The sequence below is a fragment of the Pinus tabuliformis genome, chromosome 1_2, assembly GCF_031772625.1.
Source record: "Pinus tabuliformis cultivar Carrire ecotype Pingquan chromosome 1_2, CPIR1, whole genome shotgun sequence".
NCBI classification, from domain to species: Eukaryota; Viridiplantae; Streptophyta; class Pinopsida; order Pinales; family Pinaceae; genus Pinus; species Pinus tabuliformis.
This window is the reverse complement of record NC_142298.1, coordinates 1,298,692,215-1,298,712,963: the sequence shown is the minus strand read 5'-3', so window position 1 is coordinate 1,298,712,963 and position 20,749 is coordinate 1,298,692,215.

Genomic DNA, 20,749 nt, shown 5'->3' with positions numbered 1-20,749 from the left:
AACAATAGCTACCTAATGAAATATACCAATCAGTTTTTCTGAATTGTTCTGCCAAGTCTGGAGTTACTCCTAGTCTGACATGGTATCAGAGCCAGTCCTAAGAATAGTCGTAACTCCTTTCATTGATTCTCTGCGCATGAATACCTGAGCGCTGCCTCTGTCCTGCGTGTCATTGATTCTTTGCGCATCGGTTAAAAGTCATTGATTGTCCTGCGTTTCATTGATTCGCTGCCTCTCCACACCAGATGCACCGGCTCTGCAACAGATCAGCGAGGACGTTGTGGAAATACTGAAGACTAATCCAAATCCTTCCGTTGAGGAGATTTCAAAGGAGACGGCGTACACGATGTAGGAATTTACAGGGTAAGTTCCTCAGAAAGAACACCAAAAGGACACCGCTCACAACCAGATCACAGATCAATACACCAGTATTTTTGACGTGGTTAAAACCCTCAAAGAGGGAAACAGTCCACGGCCTGAGCCAACGCGGCCACTTCAGGCAATTTATTAATCAAAGAATGAAAATTTACATAAGCTTCTCTCATGCACGGATTACCCTAAAAATGACCCTCCATGCGCTTTAAATAGAATTCATGGACCAATCGGGTGTCAAGCCACGGATCAAGTGTCGGTAATACCGAGGAGAGAATGAACCGTCGGATCACTACATATCGTGACCGTCGGATTGTAAGTTACAAAATGTACAACGGTAAAGAAACACACTTTACCTAACTCTATACCTAACTCTATACTAGACCAAGTTGTACTTAACTATTTCCTATGTGTCAGAATATCCTAACATCCCCCCTTAAGAACAACTTGGGATAGGATTGAAGGATTTACAAATATGACACAATAGGAGAAGGAAGGAGGCACTAGAGCCTATCCCCCCTTAGTGACAACTTCCTGAACTCCAACCATAAATCGAAGTTTAGTGAACTTCGCCTCTGTGAGAGCCTTTGTGAAGATGTCAGCAACTTGATCATCTGTTGAACAATATTGCACTTCAAGAACATGGTTGTGAATGAGCTTTCTGATGAAGTGCATGTGCAGTTCAATGTGTTTGCTGCGCTGATGTTGAACTGGATCTTTGCATAGCTGAATGGCACTTTGATTATCACACCAAAGTGTAGTCGGATGCTGCTGCTGAAAGCCAAATTCTGACAGGATCTGACGAAGCCACAAGGCTTCCTTACTAGCTTCTACAGCACCACGATACTCTGCTTCTGCTAATGAAAGAGAAATGACACCCTGTTTCTTGCAAGCCCATGTAATAGGTCCTGAACCAAGAGTGAAGACATAACCGGCAATAGACTTCCGATCATCAGGGTCACCAGCCCAATCGGAATCAGTGAAACCAACCAATAGAGGAGATTCTTTGGCACTGTAATGAATCCCAAAATGAACTGTACCTCGAACATAACGAAGTATTCTTTTAGCTGCTTTCCAATGACTTTCACGGGGGTTTTGCATGAACCGAGCAACAAGGCCAACAACAAAGGAAAGGTCAGGACGAGTATGGGTTAAATACAAGAGTTTTCTTACAAGTTGACGGTATAAGGTAGCATCAACTTCAGGAGAAGTACAAGTGACTGAAAGTTTGACTCCAGACTGAAAGGGAGAAGGGGCTGGCTTATAGTATTCCATGTGAAAATGACGAAGAATATCACAAGCATACTTGGACTGGGAAAGGGAAATACCCTCCTTGGATTGCAAGACTTGAAGACCGAGAAAATAGTGTAAGTGTCCTAAGTCTGTCATTTCAAATTTCTTTTTAAGGCTGGACTTCACATGGTTTATAAGGTTGGGATCACTACCAGTGAGGATAAGATCATCAACATAAAGAACAAGGATGATAAGAGACTTGCCCACTCTCTTGGTGTAGACAGTATTGTCAGAATGACACCTAGAAAAGCCAGATTCTAAAAGAAAGCTATCCATTTTGGCATACCAAGCCCGAGGAGCTTGCTTGAGACCATAAAGGGATTTCTTAAGTCGACAAACAAGGCTGGAGTCTGTTTGTATGAAGCCAATGGGTTGTTCCATATAGATTTCTTCATGCAAGTCCCCATGCAAGAAGTCAGATTTAACATCCATCTGATGGACTTCCCATTTGAAAGAGGCAGCAAGGGAAAGAACAAGGCAGATAGAGTTCATTTTGGAAACAGGGGAGAAGGTTTCAGTGTAGTCAATGCCTTCAACCTGTGAAAAGCCCTTAGCAACAAGACGAGCTTTATGTTTATCAACTTTCCCATCTGGTCCATACTTGGTTCTGTAAACCCATTTGCATCGAACAAGTTTTCGTCCCTTTGGTAAAGGAACAAGATCCCATGTATCATTTGCCAATAATGAATGATATTCTTCATTCATAGCTGCTTCCCAATCTGGATGGCCTGAAGCTTCTGCAAAGGTGTCAGGATCATAGTTTACTGGAGCTTGAGCCAGTAAAGAAGAGGCTCTCTCGAACTGAGAACGTGTGCGTCGCTGATCTGTAGGATCACCGGCAAGATCATCTGCTGCATCTCGAGTAGCACGAACCCATTTTGGAAGCTCAGGAGCTGAAGGAGGATCCTGAGATGGTGGGGGAGGATTGTCATCCTCACTTTCATCATCTGAAGAAGAAATGTTTTCAAAGGTAGAAGAGATAGGGAGAGGTGGCACATCCGCCGGACTAGGCTCGCAGGCCGATATATTTTCATCAAATTTTACATCTCTTCTAATGATAACATTTTTGGACTTAAATGGAATAAGTCTATATCCTTTGACATCTTCAGAATATCCAAAAAAAGTACATTTTTCACTCTTAGGTTCTAAAGCTTTATGCTTTTCATCTGGAATATGGGCCCACGCTTCACTTCCAAAAACACGAAAGTGACTTACATCTGGTTTGATTGAGCTCCATGCTTCTTCTGGAGTGATATTCTTTAAAGCCTTAGTAGGAGTGCGATTTATTATGTAATTTGCACAGTTAATTGCTTCTGCCCAAAAACTAAGACCAAGTCCTTTAGATTGTAGCATACAATTAGCCATTTCCTTTAAGGTGTGATTCTTCCTTTCAGCTACACCATTTTGTTGTGGAGTATATGGAACAGTATGTTGCATTTGAATTCCATTCTCAGTGCAATAGTTGATGAATGTGTTTTTAACATATTCTCCGCCATTATCAGATCTTAACTTAAGAATTTGATGTCCAGATTGTTTTTCAACAAAGGCCTTGAAGGCCAAAAAAGTGTTAAATACTTCACTCTTGAGTTTTAAGAAGTATACCCAAGTGCGTCTGGAGAAATCATCAATGAAAGTTAAGAAATACTTGCAACCAGAGAATGACACAACTGGAAGTGGACCACATAAATCACTATGCACAAGCTGTAAAGGGGCTGAGGCGTGCCAAGAGGCACGTTTTTCAAAACTGTCCCGATGATGTTTTCCGAGTACACATCCGGAACAAACACCATCTCTGCAAGATACCATAGGAAGACCTGTCACCATATTTTCTTTACATAGATGCTGAAGGGAGCGATAGTTTAAGTGACCAAATCGCTCATGCCAAAGTTTGCTCACTTCATCGTTATGAGCAACAAATACTGAGGGAAGATTTGATGACCCAAAGTTGTGAAACTTATACAACCTTGTAGAATCATCAGCAATGCCAGTAGCCAAAATCTGTTTAGGATCTTTTAAGTCCTTGATTACAACATCATGAGGTGAAAATTCAACGATTTTACCTTCACCTGAATGAGTTATCTGATATACAGATAGAAGGTTGCAGGATAAGGTTGGAACACATAATACATCATTAAACTGACCATTGTCTAGATGAACAGTTCCAGTCCCTACAACATTAAGAGATCTATCATCACCAACATATATATTTTTGGTGTTACAATCATTTAAAGAAGAAAACATGGCTTTGTTTTTGGCCATGTGATAAGAAGCTCCAGAATCAATGAGCCACTCATGAGGATGAGAAGAAGAAGATACATTTAATGCATAGCCAGACCGAGTGTCACGCGGAAAGAGTCTTTAGTGCGGACACAACCGACCTTCCTAGAAGTCTAAGACTTTCTAATGACAAACAAGACAAATAAGAGCAATCCTTCCCTAAATATGCTTTTACAATATGAGAAATCAAGTGTTTAGATCCTACCTGTAATCCAACGCTATTGTAGTAGTCCAGCTTCGTTGATCCGGATGAGCTCCTCCTTCTCTTCGAAACCTGCATTCACCAACAATCAAACGATTAAATAGCACCTGAATATCACATAAAATAAAACATATTTAACATATAGACCAAGGAGTATATGAAACAACTCATAAATAACAAATTGTTGAGAAGAATGGACTAATTTGTATTAAATGTAACAAAAGGAACCATTACAACCTGAGCCTTGGTGTTGTGCAAGCTCCTCCCAGGGTCCACAAGAGTTCTCCCTTACTCTGATCAGCTCACCCACCTCCCAATGGAAACAAGTAAAGATGGTAATCTCTCCTCACAAGCTTCTACAAGGAAGTCCTAATTCCAGCAGCATCTACCCTTAGGAATATTCAGCTTTCAACCTCCCCTCCTTCTGGCCCAATGCCTGTATTTATAGTGCTCTAGAGGAAGTTAATCAGGTCCACCATCAATGGGATAAGCCCCTCTTTTGGGTGGGTTAGCTCCCCTCTTGATGGGATAAGTTCCTCTTCTATAGGGATACATGAACCATCTGGAGGCGCTCCATACACGTCAAACAAGCTTCTAGAATGCTCTAGAAATAACCACAAGTAACTTTTTTGGAGTGAAACTTGCGCTTATTGACCTTTACAAGAGTACGCACCCATTGCTTTACAGACAGAGCGTACAAGTACGCAGGTATTGTGAACTTGGATTGCGTACCCGCAGGTAAGGCTGAGAGAAACTGCGTACCAGAGATAACTTGACTTTAAATGACTTTTCTCTCTTTCTTTGAGTTTGACATGGAAAGCAGAGGCATGAGACTTGCCAAGGAGGATAGTATGACAGGTGATGGAGCCATACAAACTGCAAATAGTCATGGTGACATTTTTTAGTGTAACAGATTGCCCCCTAAAGTGCGAAGCCTGTAGTAGATTAGGGTTTTTATGATCTAGGAAGGGTGAAGTACTTTATCATTTCAAGGAGTATCTTGCGGAGGACCTGGTCAGAACCTGCAAATATTCAACACAAAATACATATATAAGATGATATCATCGCTGAGGTAGGCATTCCCATACTCAGATTGAAAACTTTAACTAACAATCTAACTACTGCTCTGATACAAGAATGATTTTGCAGTACATCACAATCATAGACTTTTGTAGACACAGTATGGACGCAGCCATCTGTTTATGATTAGTCTACTATATAATGAATACAAAACTCCTCGCAGCCTGGATGGTGGAAACTAGATCTAGGGTCTTCATTTCTACTTCCCGAATTGGTACGATTCTATCCATGCGAATAAATGAGTTGATGTCGAACATGGTAGAAACCACTTGATTACCAGTCAATGATGTAAACTGTTAACAAGTGTGAGAGAAACCACCAGTGATGTTAATGGTTCTCAAAGTACCCAGTACAATCCATGAGATGCGAATGAATGTGTTGATGTCGAACATGTCACGGAATCCTTCGATCGAAAGTCAATGATGTAAACTGTCGTCAAAGGCGAGAAACCTGCCATTGATGCATGCAGACTTCAAGGTACTGATGATTTCTAAGTCATCTCTCTAGATAATGTGCTGATGTCGATAGAAAACGACCCGTTGCAGGCAAGCCCACAACACGAAAGCATAGTTCAAGTTGAAGAAATGTTGCTGTAAGGACTGACTCAGGGATGGTCAAAATGGATGACAAGCATTTTGCATATGAATGGTTTATTTGCAGGGACCTCTTGAACACATAACGACATGACAGATGGCTTGGCGACGATTGACCCAAAGTTAATACCCAGAAACGGTTGAAGACTTTCAAAGTGGTTTGATCAACTTTTAAGGCAAAGGATTTCCCAACCCAGGTGAATGAAAAGTGTCGTGTTCAAGAGCGGTGATAAGGTTCTTCTGTAACAAAGGATAACAAATAGGTTCATTCTTCTCTCTTTTCCCCCACCATTTCTGGCAAGTACCTCTTTATTTTTTACAAGCTTGAGGAGGATAACATATGCTTGATTATAAGCTCATCCTTCGGATAAGTCCAACTTAGTTTACATTCGGACCCTAAGAAGGAGTGGTCCGTTCCTGTTTGTAATCGAACAGGTCCTTTACTGTGAAATTTTAACGAGTCCAGTATAGGAGAAACTCGGCGTTTTTCATTTTTAGAGAGTCTGAAAAAACTAAAGAAGACTCCATAGTGAACTTTTTCGTAAATTTGTGTCTCCCAAGCCCGAAAAAGTATAAAATAATACCTGAGAGAACCGCTTGATCTTGTGACCAAGGAGTACTTTCATGTTTAGTGCCGTTGACCTGAAAAGTAAAAAGCGATCAAGGACACGTCATTTTATTTCCAATATCGAGTTTGAAACGACAAAAACCCGGCAATCTTTTCGTGTTTTTACGGTCAGAAAAGGGCTATAAGAGGACCGTATTTTAATTCCGTTTTAACAAGTGTAAAAGAAACGCTCGGCAATCTTTTCATGTTTTAGGAGTCAGAAAAGGGCTTAAAAGATGACTCTGATGTCTTGGTTCGTAAAAAATGATGATTTTACCCTAAAGTCCCTTTGTCCTGCACAAAAACAACACATTACTCATACCTGTTTAAGATGGGCAAAAATACATTGAAAAATATCTTTTCATGGTAGAAAATAAACAAACTTAGCATTCATTCATCCAAAAAACCTATAAAAAGACTTTTTACCATGTCATTTTTACCATTTTACTGTTGAGGGAGAGAAAAGGGCTTTTGACAAGAAACTTCCCGTGGACTTTGCGGAGAATCCGACCGTCAGAATCGAACGCCGTTTCACCAGGTATTCTACAACATCCTTCTCTTAATTTCCATCCGTTTAGAATTCATTTTTAGGTTTTTATTTGATTTTTTGGAGGCCTTGGGGTTTCAAGATGCGCCCTTTGGGGTACGCAGGTCATGCACTGCTGACCTGCGTACCCCGATATTTTCTCAATGGGGAAAATATCGGGCGTACGCACCCGGCCTTAAGGGCAGCTGCGTACATACGCTCTGTCCCTAAAAGCCAGGGTGCGTACCGCGCAAAACACATTTTGAAACCCTTATTTCTCCAAAATAGACCAAAATTTTAAAAATTTATGGACTCTAACAGATGTTTTATGATGTGCAGGGTGCACACCATGCTTGATTGGCGCGAAAGAGAACACGAGGACGTTGATTTGGCCGCAATAAATCATCAACCCTCCATTGATGCTTTGAAGGCATGCGGTCTCTACAAGTACTGGGCCATACCTGGCATGAGGGCCCAGGTGCCATTCTTAGAGTGGCTGGTTGAAAGGTGGAACATCCAGGAACAATGCTTCTACATCGGAGGGCACCAGCTCGAGATAGAGCCCTCTGACATATATTTTCTCACTGGTTTGCCTAATAGGGGCGAGCAACTGACTCTCTCCGGGACTAGGCCAGGTGGCCAATCCCTTGCTAGCCTCCGGCTAGAGTGGTGCAACAATCAAAACCAGGAGAAGGGGATAGAAATCAAATACATATCCCGACCTGAACTTATGGTAATTGCCTTTACAGTTACCAGACTTTGCGGTGCGGCCGCTTTGCACAATGCCACCGGGTCCCAAATGCGGATGGCTATAGATTGCTTCCGAGGCACCATTTTCAACTGGTGCGATGCTATGTTGGCCAATATGAAGGGCCAACTAACCAGGGCAAAGAACGGACAACTGAAGACCTTTGGATATGGGCCTTTAGTTGTGAGCTTTGCCCTAGAGAGAGTTCCAATGCTGATCCCCCAGCATCTTACAGTTCCAGTTGGGCCTCCTCGGGAGCCTAAGTTGACGCGATGGGTTTCGGTAATGGCCCGGCATCCTGATGAGGGAGCGGGGGTTGTTCGATTTCCTGATGGTTACTTTCACTGGTTGGAGAACCAGGTCTTTGCGATTCAGGATTTTCCTTATGTCGGAATGGATTTTCGGAATGATCCAGACATGGTTCTTCCACAGGGAGAACAATGGGACGACAGAGGTACTTCATTTTTCACAATTTTTTTTAAATTATCTATTTTTTGTTTTTTTTATATATCGTCTCAAAATTGACAGTGACAAATTTTCAAAATGCAGATGTAGGTCCACGGCGTCCGGCCAATCTCCGGGCTTTTGAGAGAAGAGTACCAGCTGCACCAGCACCAGCCCCACAGGATGTGGCCGCAGAGACCTTAGCCGAGCTGGAACAGGATCTAGAGCGTCTGACGGCGGGTATACCAGAGACCACTATAGATGACATTCCTATCCGACTTCAGCGCTATGTGGTCGCAGTCCCAGGACCTTTCAGGAGGTTCTTGTGTAGGGTAGCGCGGGCAGTGGTCTCGTATAGAGAGCACCACCAGTGATTGGCTAGTCACTTTTGTAGACACATGTGACATTTTTGGTTTTTTGTACTTATCATTTTTGCCAATCATAAGGTGTTTTTCAACCTATGATCGAAGACGATGTATATTTTTGACACACTCCTATCTATATATATCATTATTACCAGCTTATTTTGTCAAACATGTGTGATGAAATGTTTATAAATTTACATTTATGATTGTTACAAATGTCTATTTAACATTCGAGACACCATTGCATCTGCTAATGTATTTAAAGACCTTCGAATATGCTGATATTCGATGTAATCAAATTCACGTTCCAAGAGACGCACCCTCAAAAACAATCTTAATAACACTGGATTTCTAATGGCATAGACTCTATTAAGCTGTAATACAACGAGTTCAGAATCTAACCTCACTATCAAACTCCGAATCCCAAATGAAATAGATTCAGATAATAGTTCAATCACTGCACTGTATTCTGCAATGTTGTTTGTTGTTTGACCGAGGCTCACCCCATGCATAGAAACTAACTCATCAGAGGGCGAATAGATAACCCAAGCTGCGGAAGAGATATTCCGTGTACTACGACAAGCACCATCAGCAAATCCAATGTACGTTTGGAGAGGCGTCGACATCTGCAATATCAAGAGTAAAACCAAGATAAGCCAGAATAACGACGAAAAACACACTCTCTAAGCTAAGCACACTGTCTAAACTAAGCAAACATACCAGCTAGAAAGAAAAATTAACCTAACTAAATTAACTGAATCTCCATACCCACCATTTAAGCATAATACCTCTTTAGGTAAAGTCCATTTCTGGGCTTACCTAAAGAGTCCCCATCAAAATCTACCAGCTCATAGGCCCCTTTTGCTAGCTTTTGCTTAACAATGTAGGGCCCATGCCACATGGGAACGAATTTTCCAGCACCTAGTTTATCGTTAGCTTGATCATATAATAGCACTAGGTCGCCTTCCGAAAAATTACGAGGGGTTACGTTACAATCATACTGAGCTTTCATCCTTTTTGCGTGAGTCTCGATTGCCAAAGCAGCATCACGTCGAGTCTCATCTAATTTAGCTAAGTATAACAAACGTTTCTCCTCTTCAGAGGTAGCTGGGAGTAATTCGATAGCCATTTGAAGTGATGGGATTTCACATTCAATGGGCAACACTGCTTCCAAACCATAAACTAGTTGGAAAGGAGTGAACCCTGTTGATGTTTTTACTGAGGTTCGATACGCCCAAAGCGCTGAAAATAACATGTTATGCCAATTCGACCGATGAATACCAATGATTCGTCGGATCATGATAACTAGAACTTTGTTGATGGATTCAACCAAACCGTTTGCTTGAGGATAATAAGGAGTAGAACTATCATGGCGTAAACCAAGCTGGCTTGTAAGTTCTGTCATCATAATGTTCCGAAAATGGCGCCCATGGTCAGTGATTATCGCTTGTGGGACACCAAACCTAGCAATAATATGATTGAATACGAAAATCGCTGCTGTCTTGCCGCTTGCCTCGAATGTAGGCATCGCCTCGGCCCACTTAGTAAAATAATCAACCGCAAGGATGATATACGCATGCCCCCCGACCGAGTGAGGGTTACAAGTAATAAAGTCGATACCCCATTTAGCAAAAGGACCAATGGCAATTATAGGGTGGAGAGGAGCAGGTGGTGCGCGCATCTTGCGATCAAACACTTGACAGTTGTGGCATTTCCGGACCGCAATGATACAATCTTTAAACATGGACGGCCAGAAATAGCCAGCACGCAACACCTTCTGAGCTGTGGCATACCCAGACATATGACCGCCACATGCTCCAGAATGATAGTCATTCAGAACCCTTTCTGCCTCTTCATGAGTTAAGCAACGACGAAAAACCAAGTCCGCCCCACGACGATAAAGAGTATCTCCAATTATTTTGTATTGTTGGGACTGGAATCGAATTTTTCGGCGTTCCGACTTTGAAGCTTCGGGCCGAAAGGATTGGGTTTGGAGATAGACGATTATATCTCCATACCATGGATCTAAAGTGCTGATAAGAAACAGAGATTCGTCCGCAATGGGTTCCTCTACCACAGTTTCCGTGTCAGCACGCGGGAAGTCACACATCAATTCCGCAAAAACTAAGGATTTCTTAGACTTGGACTTCTCAAACTCCAAATCGAACTCCTGCAGGATAACAATCCATTTGGAGTACTTGCCCCCTAGCAATTGTTTAGTTAGAATATAGATCATAGGGTTGCAATCCGAAATCACTATAGTTTTACAGAGAAGAATGTAATGACGAAAACGCTGGACAGCCTGAACGGCTGCCAGGGCCAATTTCTCCACATGCGAATATTTTAGCTCGGTGGGATTCAACGTCCGACTGAGGTAATATATCACATGTTCCGCTCCGAATTCATCTTCCTGAACTAAGACCATTCCAATGGTGGAGTGGGAGGCAGCGAGATACAAAAAGTAGTCCTGGTTGTAGTTGGGAGGATGCAGCAACGGTGCATGGGTCAACGCGTGCTTAAGTGCATCAAAAGATTTCTGAGCTATCTCATCCCAAGAAAATTGAGCGTTTTGTTTTAACAACCGGGTGAAACCCTTTGTAACCTCAGCGTAGTTAGGAATGAATCGACGTAAAAAGTTTGCTTTCCCCTGCAAACTTTGGAGTTGGCGCAAACTCGAAGGAGGAGGCAATTTGATGATGGCTTCGACCTTCGAGGGATCGACGCGGATACCGGCTTTTGAAACGACAAATCCTAGAAATCGTCCCACTTCTATGCAGAAGACACATTTGTGTGGGTTCGACCGAATTCGATAATGCCGACACCTCATAAAAATAGCGCGTAAATGGACGAGGTGATCAGCTCGATGTAAAGAATGAGCAGGCAAATCATCGAGGTACGGTTGCACAATGTGTTTGATGTTGTGAAACGCGTAAGACATTGCCCGTTGGAAAGTGGCTCCGGCATTCTTAAGTCCAAAAGGTAATTTGCAGTGAGCAAATGTCCCCCAAGGACAAATGAAAGCCGTTTTTGGTTGATCGGCAGGTAGAATATTGATTTGGTTGTAACCGGAAAAACCGTCCATAAAGGAAAATATTTCACTGCCGGCACAATCATCAATTATTTGATCGATATAGGGTGTGGGATAGTTGTCTTTTGGACAAGCACGATTAATATCCCTATAGTCGATGCATATTCTTATTGTTCCTTGCTTCTTGTTAACTGGAACAATATTCGATACCCAATCCGTTAACGGGATCGGATAAATGAAACCTGCTTTCAACAGCTTCTCGACTTCTGCTTTAATCGCAGCCGCTTTCCTAGGGTGTATCTGACGCAGACGTTGCCGAATGGGTTTAGCGTCCGGGTAAGTCTTGATTTCATGAACAACAATAGAGGGATCAATTCCTGGCATTTCCTCATAGGACCAGGCAAACACGTCGCGGAATTCTTGAAAAAGGACCTTATATGTTTGAATTTCGTCATCTGTACACAAGGCACCTATATGAATGTTTTCAATAATTCCAGTTTTAACTGAGATGTCAATGGCAATAGTTTGGGAAATGTTTCCCAAATTCAACTCTGAATCAGGATGTTTCATGGGATTCTGAGCGTCCTTGACATATTCAGTTGTAAAAATTGATGAAAAATCATTTTCAAAGTCATCCCCCTCAGGTAAAAATGAAGAACGATGATGAAGATCTTCCCATGGTAGATCGTCTACACTTAGGATTTCGCGAAGTTGTTCGTCAGATGACACGACTTCAGGAAACGTTATCCATTCTGAGGTTGATGTGAAAAGTGATTCCTCACGGACCACATTCATTTGGTCGAAATGGGTTGAACGCGAGTCGGTAAAAGACTGCACGGCTTCATAAGCAATTTCATATGGACTCAAAGGCATGGCATCACCGAATGAGTCTATCTCAGATTCAGATGGGACAACCCAAGGATCATCGTAAATAATAGTGTCTGAAGTAATCATATGAATGGACGCGAATGAAGGGTCTGCATTGATCGAAGGAAAAGGAAAAGTTCCCAGTAAACCGGAATCTTTAACTAATCCTACACCAACATCCTTGTAAGGGATAGTCGTTTTACCGACATGCTGGATACTCTCTGAAGAGGCTGGGTCGGATGAAAAGTAAGCCAGCTGATCTATCGTTACGATCTTACCATTATGTGGAAACTTTATAACTCTGAAGACCGATGACACGACCGCTGTCATAGCGTAAGACCAGCTGTGACCCAAAAGAAGGTTGTAGTCTAGAGGGGCATCAACCACCTCCACATCCAGACTAACGGTTTTTCCTTCAACCCCTATAGGCAAATCCTGTAGAATGCCAAACGGATGGAACCCACGGCCATCAAAGGCCTTACGAATCGTCGGGGATTGGTTCAGTGAAGGAGAACCAAGCGATCTCCAACACTGAATCGACATAATACACGTAGAAGCTCCTTCATCAATTACAGTCCGATGAATAGGCCTGTTTTTTACTATCACTGGAATCTGGAAAGCCATCTGATGAGGGAGACGCGGTGTACTATTTTCTAGATCAAAGATTAGCAGGTTCGGATCCTGAATATCAACAGCTCCTATAGCCGACAAAAGTAATTTTCATTGTGTTGGGCATGATTGCAGCACTTCCAAAGCCGACATTGCTGAGGGTGAAACAGCTAAATCCTCAACAATGTTATAATTCTGAGCTGCTCTCGCATGTGGATTGAAAGCAGACTTTCGAAGTATACCCTTGGCAGGCGGTTTGATTACTAAGTCCGGGTTAGGTTTCTCGATCTGTAGTGGATCAGAACCGGGAGCTGAGGTTGATGGATTAGAATGAGAAGATTCTGCTTCTTTGCCATCAACAACATTCTTACTACCATAATCTTGCGATCGAGTCGCAATCCGTACATGAGACATCATCAATATGGGTGCTTCACTGGCACTCGAGGAATAACCTATCATTTTACTTTCCTGCTTCGGAAATGGATCTTTCAAAACAGCAGGAGTTGGGGAACCTTTAACGATTTTCACAACCTCTGCCCGATGAGGGCAATCTCTTGTGAAATGATCTTCTTCACAAATTAAACAAGGATAGCGAGGTTTGCGCTTTTCGTCGTTAGATTCCGATTTCTCTTTTTTCTCCTTTGGAGCCTTGTCTGCTTTATCCTTCTTCTTGCCTTTCTTCTTACCACCGTTTTTTGATTTAGCCGTAGATGACTCTACAGCGTGAATGTCGGCGGTAATTTCAGGAGAAGATTCTCCTGTCGGGGAGTCTGGTAAGGTTATTATTGGAGAAGAATTCTTTGAGGATTTCTTCTTACTTTTAGTATTCACCGTACCAATCATGCCATCAGCAGCATGAGACCCCGAAGGAGCAGCAGCGATTTGATTCGACTTAGGAAGATCTGGGATCTTCTCGTGCAACGTACCCGACTGAGTGTAAACTAAATCAAGGTACTGGGCTTGAGCAATGACTTGCTCCTCAGTAACTACTCCGGCCTTAGCTACATCTCCAGTAATCTTCGGTAATAATGATTTTACAAACCATTCAGCTAAGATTTGGTCCGGGATAAAAACTTTCACTAAATGTCTTCGACGTCTCCATTTATGAATATGATCGGAAATATAAGTGGACGTCGATTGTTTTAATGAAGTTAATAACTCAGTACCATTATCGTATCTGACCGACAACTGAAAATGAGTTAGGAACGAGGTAGCTAACTGGCTAAAATTGTAAAAAGAGGCCCGTGGTAACTGAATGTACCACTTGGCCGCGAGACCAATGAGCATACGTTGGAAAAGACGTAAGCGGATCGAATCATCCGAGATAGAATTCGAAGCACACCAGAGGTGGTAAGTCATCACGTGATTGGACGGATCCTCTCCAGACTTACCTTCGAACTTGGGTATATCACTGGGCAACTTATTTGGCATTGGCGGCCAGAACGGAAGATATCGAATTGAAGTTGCGATAAACGGTAATTGCCGGTTAGGATCTCTAAAACTCTGGGTCACAAGACCAATCCCAGGAGGAGGATATCCAGGATAACTTGGAACAGGAATCGCATTCGGGATATTATATCCTCCTGGAAAACCAGGATTAACCGGACTGTACTAGGGTTGTTGAGGTTGTTGATAAGTGTACCCAGGATACGGTTGATACTGGTAAACCGGCTGTTGGACAGCAGGCCCGTATTGGTACTGTCCCTGGTACGGTTGATAAGCGAATTGTGGTTGACTCGTTACAACAGTACTTAAACCAGGCTGCCCTACAGGCATCTGGACCGTGGTTTGAATCGTAGATCCGGACAACAGTAAAGATGTCTGAGGGGTGGTTGCAGAGACAGTAGAAACCAGAGCTGTCAATACTCCAGAAGTAAGTGTGGTAGATGTTGCGGTAGTTGCAGCAGCCGTTTGAGATGGAGTAGTAGGTGCGATTGGCGGCTGAGTAACTACCGAAGTTACAGAGGTTTGAACAGTTGACTGGACAGGTTGTGGTTGCTGGGGTGGACCAGAAACTACAGGTTGTCCAGTTTGAGGTAACAACTGTATACTTGGCTGCAACACCTGTTGACCTTGTGATGGATCCCACACTATCATTCCGGGGTATTGACCCGTAACAGGTTGAGGATACTGAGATCCGTAACCAGGTTGAGGGTAGGATTGATAATTGAAGGGTACATTTCCCGTACCTTGAACATATGACTGACCTTGAGGTGGTTGATAACCTTGACTCGAGTGTTGACCTTGAGGTTGATAACCTTGGGGTAAATACTGATACTGGGGTTGACCTTGACCTTGAGGTTGATACCCTTGAGGTTGATACCCTTGGGGTTGATACCCTTGAGGTAAATATTGATACTGAGGTTGACCCTGGGGTACATATTGAGGCTGGGGTTGACCTTGAGGCATGTATTGTACTATGGGTACATACTGTCCTTGAGGTTGCCCCCCAGATGCAATTTGTGTACCTTGAGGTTGCCCCCCAGGCGTTAATTGAGGCTGCCCCCCAGGCGGTAATTGGCCACCTTGAGGTTGAGAAACGGGAACTGAATCTGACATCATGTAAATGTCCCCTACACCCAACGGTTTATTACCATCGTTTCCAGCTAATAACCCATGATCAATGGGTTGAGGAGATGCCCCCGAAAAGGTACCAGAAAGTGATTGATACCCGGAGGGAACATAAGGACCGCCGTACAAGAAAGATTCAGGAGATTGAGTGAACACAGACGACTGACCAGACATATTTACAGGAGTATAAATACCTCCAGGTGGAAAAGGAGTACGAGGTGGAGAAAAACCTACCCCTGAGTTGTCTAAATAATTGGTTAACGAAAGGTACCAAGTAGTACTTCTAGGTGGACTGTAAAAGATAGATTCACGCTTTCTTAGGTCAAGAGTAGGTTGATCTTCAAGAAAAGGGCCTGCTTCTTCTTCTGGAGTAAGTTCTTCAATAGCTAACAAACCAGAAGGAAGATTTTCGGTTATGACTCTTTCAATCCTAGGTGAATCAAGAACACTAGAAGTTGGAGTAACAGGTTCAGATATTTCAGGTTCTTTGCCTATATCACTAGTAGATGAAAAACTACCAGCAAGCTCAGAAACTGCAACAGCTTCAGGATTGTAACCTGTTTCTAGACTTTGGTAATCTGGATGGACTACCAACGAAGACTCTCCTTCTTCAGGTGAACCTACTTTACTGCCACTAGGAGGAGTTACGAGGACTTTCAAACCTTCCAGATTACTCGGGTCATCTCGAGGAGGGTCACCCCGAAGTCTACGGGATCTCCTCAACAATTCGGCCACGGAAACAATCTGAGGAGATTGGCCCCGAAGTCTACGGGACTGTCTCGGTAATTCCGCCACAGTTAAAAACTTTTAACTACTGCACACGCAAACAAAGTAAAATTTCAAAACAAACCACCTAAAGTCTCTAAAGAACCAAACAAATTTGAATCACACACCTAAAGAATCTAGGGCGTCAAACCATGCACAAATAGTAGCCTTCCGGACCGAAAACACTAGTTGGTGATGAAGCCCAACATCGCCGAATTCAGTACAGAAGTGGTGGGTGGAACAGTTACCCCGGCAACCTGCTTAATGAATAGACCGGCACAAGTTCCTCCACTTTAACCGTCTCGAGTGAAGTGAACCCCCCGAAAAATCCAAGTGAGTCTAGCCGACGTCTGTTCCAGGTACAGTGGGATCTTCCCTCCACCGTCACCTCGGGTAGAATCCTAAAGATAATGGTCACTAAGGTTACCAACAGCAACAAATACACCTGGGGGAACAGTCTACACTCCGACAGCACGCAAGGGCAGAGTATCAAGCTCAATCCCCTTGCCGGCTCCTTGACAATAATCCAAGGTTTACTGACAAGTGACCCCTGGTTCCTCGACAATGGTTAATCCGAGGTTTAGCATTTGTAATACGTGCATGTTTGGCGTCGTTCCCAACAAGGGAGGATTGATCCCCTCACTGGTTCGGACACGAGCTCGTGCTTCTCCTTTAAGAGGAGCTTTCCCAGAGTATAAATGAAACAGTTGGATTTATCCTACCACAAGATCAGCTACTTGTTTGGTTTTGCTGTCTTGGGGAGTTAATTACTCTCCTACTCCAAGACACTAGCCTGATCTATATTGGTGTTTCAGAGCCCTAGTAAATAAAAAGTTACTAGATTGATTTTACTTTAAGCGTTAACTTTATGGTTTTTCTTAAAGACAAAAGGTAGTGGAGATGAAACTGGTGGTGTGTAGACTCGACTCTCAAACACTACAAAGATGCACCTAAGATGATTTACACTACTTTCCTTTTTCAATGAATCTCCTAGCTAAGAGAGTTGAGAGAATGCAAATTTTATAGAAAACAACTTTCTTAACAAAGACAATCAAAGAAACAATTCTCTTTATCTTTTCAAAACATGCAACTCATGACCACTAATTATTCTACGAAATTTCCTTTTTCTCCCAAAAGTCTACAAATGCTACCAAAGCAAACTTTTTCCAAAAGAATTTTTGTGTTTTTTCTATATTAATAAAGCATGTAAAAACTATTTATCAAATCAAATTTAACAAATCTAACACAATCAAATCAAATTCACTCAAAAGCAAATTAAAAGGAAATTTACCTAAAAGCAAAAGATAATGAGGACAAAAGCCTACAAGGATGATTCCCGGATGTTTTACTCAGTCAAAATGCAACTAAGGATCAGTCCATGCAGAATCATAAACTGATCAAAAAACAAAATCGAAATCTTTTTGTTCTTTTTTCTCAAGAATGAAATTCAAGGTTTTAACAAACAAACTTTTCGAGATTTGCAAAGAGAAGACACAATGGTAGGTCTCTCACAAGGGTGACTTCTATGACAGGCTTGACTCCTAAGAGGACTGATCAAAACCAAGGAGATCCAAAGTTTGACAACCTCTAACGCCAAAGTCACTACAGGACCAGTTAAAAATCAAACCCTAAGGCAAAATCCCTATGAATTCCACCAAAACCCTCGACACTAATGGGACAAGTTCAGGTGAAGATCTCTGACAGTAAACTAATGGATCTGGGCAGTAAAAACAAAGTAAAAACAAAATCTAAAGAGCAAAAAGATGAAAAATGAAATTTTCTCAAATTTGACAGGGGTACGCAGGTGATCTGTTGACACAGGCGCGGGTACGCTCTGTGCACACAGTCGCAGTGCGTACAAGTACGCACTGTGCTGAACTCAAAGCCTGCGTACTGCTGGCAAAGCTAAGAAAACTAAAAATCTAAATTGACTCTAAGCTAACCCACCCAAATACACAGCTAGACAGCCAAAAATCAGAAAGCAAGCGCTTTTTCTCAGACCAAAATATCAAATCAAAAAGAACTCAAACACATTCATGGATTCCCCAGTATGGTCGCCATTTTGTCACGCGGAAAGAGTCGTTAGTGCGGACACAACCGACCTTCCTAGAAGTCTAAGACTTTCTAATGACAAACAAGACAAATAAGAGCAATCCTTCCCTAAATATGCTTTTACAATATGAGAAATCAAGTGTTTAGATCCTACCTGTAATCCAACGCTGTTGTAGTAGTCCAGCTTCGTTGATCCAGATGAGCTCCTCCTTCTCTTCGAAACCTGCATTCACCAACAATCAAACGATTAAATAGCACCTGAATATCACATAAAATAAAACATATTTAACATATAGACCAAGGAGTATATGAAACAACTCATAAATAACAAATTGTTGAGAAGAATGGACTAATTTGTATTAAAGGTAACAAAAGGAACCATTACAACCTGAGCCTTGGTGTTGTGCAAGCTCCTCCCAGGGTCCACAAAAGTTCTCCCTTACTCTGATCAGCTCACCCACCTCCCAATGGAAACAAGTAAAGATGGTAATCTCTCCTCACAAGCTTCTACAAGGAAGTCCTAATTCCAGCAGCATCTACCCTTAGGAATATTCAGCTTTCAACCTCCCCTCCTTCTGGCCCAATGCCTGTATTTATAGTGCTCTAGAGGAAGTTAATCAGGTCCACCATCAATGGGATAAGCCCCTCTTTTGGGTGGGTTAGCTCCACTCTTGATGGGATAAGTTCCTCTTCTATAGGGATACGTGAACCATCTGGAGGCGCTCCATACACGTCAAACAAGCTTCTAGAATGCTCTAGAAATAACCACAAGTAACTTTTTTGGAGTGAAACTTGTGCTTATTGACCTTTACAGGAGTACGCACCCATTGCTTTACAGACAGAGCGTACAAGTACGCAGGTATTGTGAACTTGGATTGCGTACCCACAGGTAAGGCTGAGAGAAACTACGTACTAGAGATAACTTGACTTTAAATGACTTTTCTCTCTTTCTTTGAGTTTGACATGGGAAGCAGAGGCATGAGACTTGCCAAGGAGGATAGTATGACAGGTGATGGAGCCATACAAACTGCAAATAGTCATGGTGACATTTTTTAGTGTAACACCGAGATGCTTGACAACCACATGCAGAAAGTGCCATTCCTGAAGTTGAAGTGGAAGTTGAAGATTGCCCCAAATGGATGTTATGCTTCTTCATTGCTGCTTCCAAGGCTTCCATCTTTTTAAAGCATTTTGATTCTAAGTGGCCATCTCGATTACAAAAGTTGCAATGTCTGTCAGTCTTCTTCCATTTGTTTTTATTGGTCTTATCATTTTGCTGAAATGATCTTTCATTTTGAGGCTGAGTTTGCTTAGGACCCTTGTTTGGTTTAGGACCATTCTTTTTAAGATATGACTTCTTAGGATTCTTTGAATTTGGTTGCTGCTGGGCGGCTAACGCTTTCTTGGAAGAGTTTCCAAGATTAAGAAGACCAAGGTGTAAGAGTTTTTCTTGTTCTCTTATTAAAGAATCACAAAAAGAGTTAAAGGAAGGGGGCTTGTAGTCTTTTCCTTGAGAAATGAAGGCTTCTCTTGTAGAATGGAAGGTGGAAACAAATACAGAGTAGGCTGGTCCCAACTTAGTAAGGATGGAATAAATAAGGTTACTATCTTCTTTCTTAACCTTAACACCTTCCAAAAGATATCTAATGGTCTTGAACTTAGACAAGTAATCTTCAATGCAAGAAAAATTATTAGGGTCCAATGTAAGCAACTCATTTTCAAGTTGATGGGCTCTAATTTCATTTTTAATCGCAAAAACTTTATTGATTTGTTCCATGGCTTCATGAGGAGTATCAAGTTCTGCAATATGGAATCTAAGATCAGGAGAAATATACATCCCTATCAAACCACGTGCTTGATCTTGTCTATTTTCCCATTTAGCAGCCTTGTCTTCATCTTTCGGTTTCTTTTCTTGGCCTGTGGCTATTCGGTAGAGACCTTTACTTCTAAGTAAATCCTCCATGTAGGACAACCATTGGAAGTAGTTGGTGCTGTCAAGGGTAACTTGGTATTGAATTTCCATTTTAACAGAAACTGAAGCTGAAGATGCTGAAAGTAAGTGTTCCAATGGATAGATCTCAAAAAATTAGGCTGGTTTAAAAAAAAGGGCTCTGAAAAAGGCTTCCGGATGAAGAAGTTATGACTTTTTGAAAAAAAGTTGTTGAAGTTGCCGGCAAAGTGCGGGAATGTGCGGAAATGAAAAAGTCCGCCCCCACAAAATGGAGACTTGAACCCAAGACCTCTACTCTCTTAAAATAGCTTTGAACCAATTGATCTATACAAAAAATTTGAAAGAGAGAGAGAGAGGGGGGGGGGGGCTTGGGTTCCGTGCTTGCCTTGAGAAAGCTCT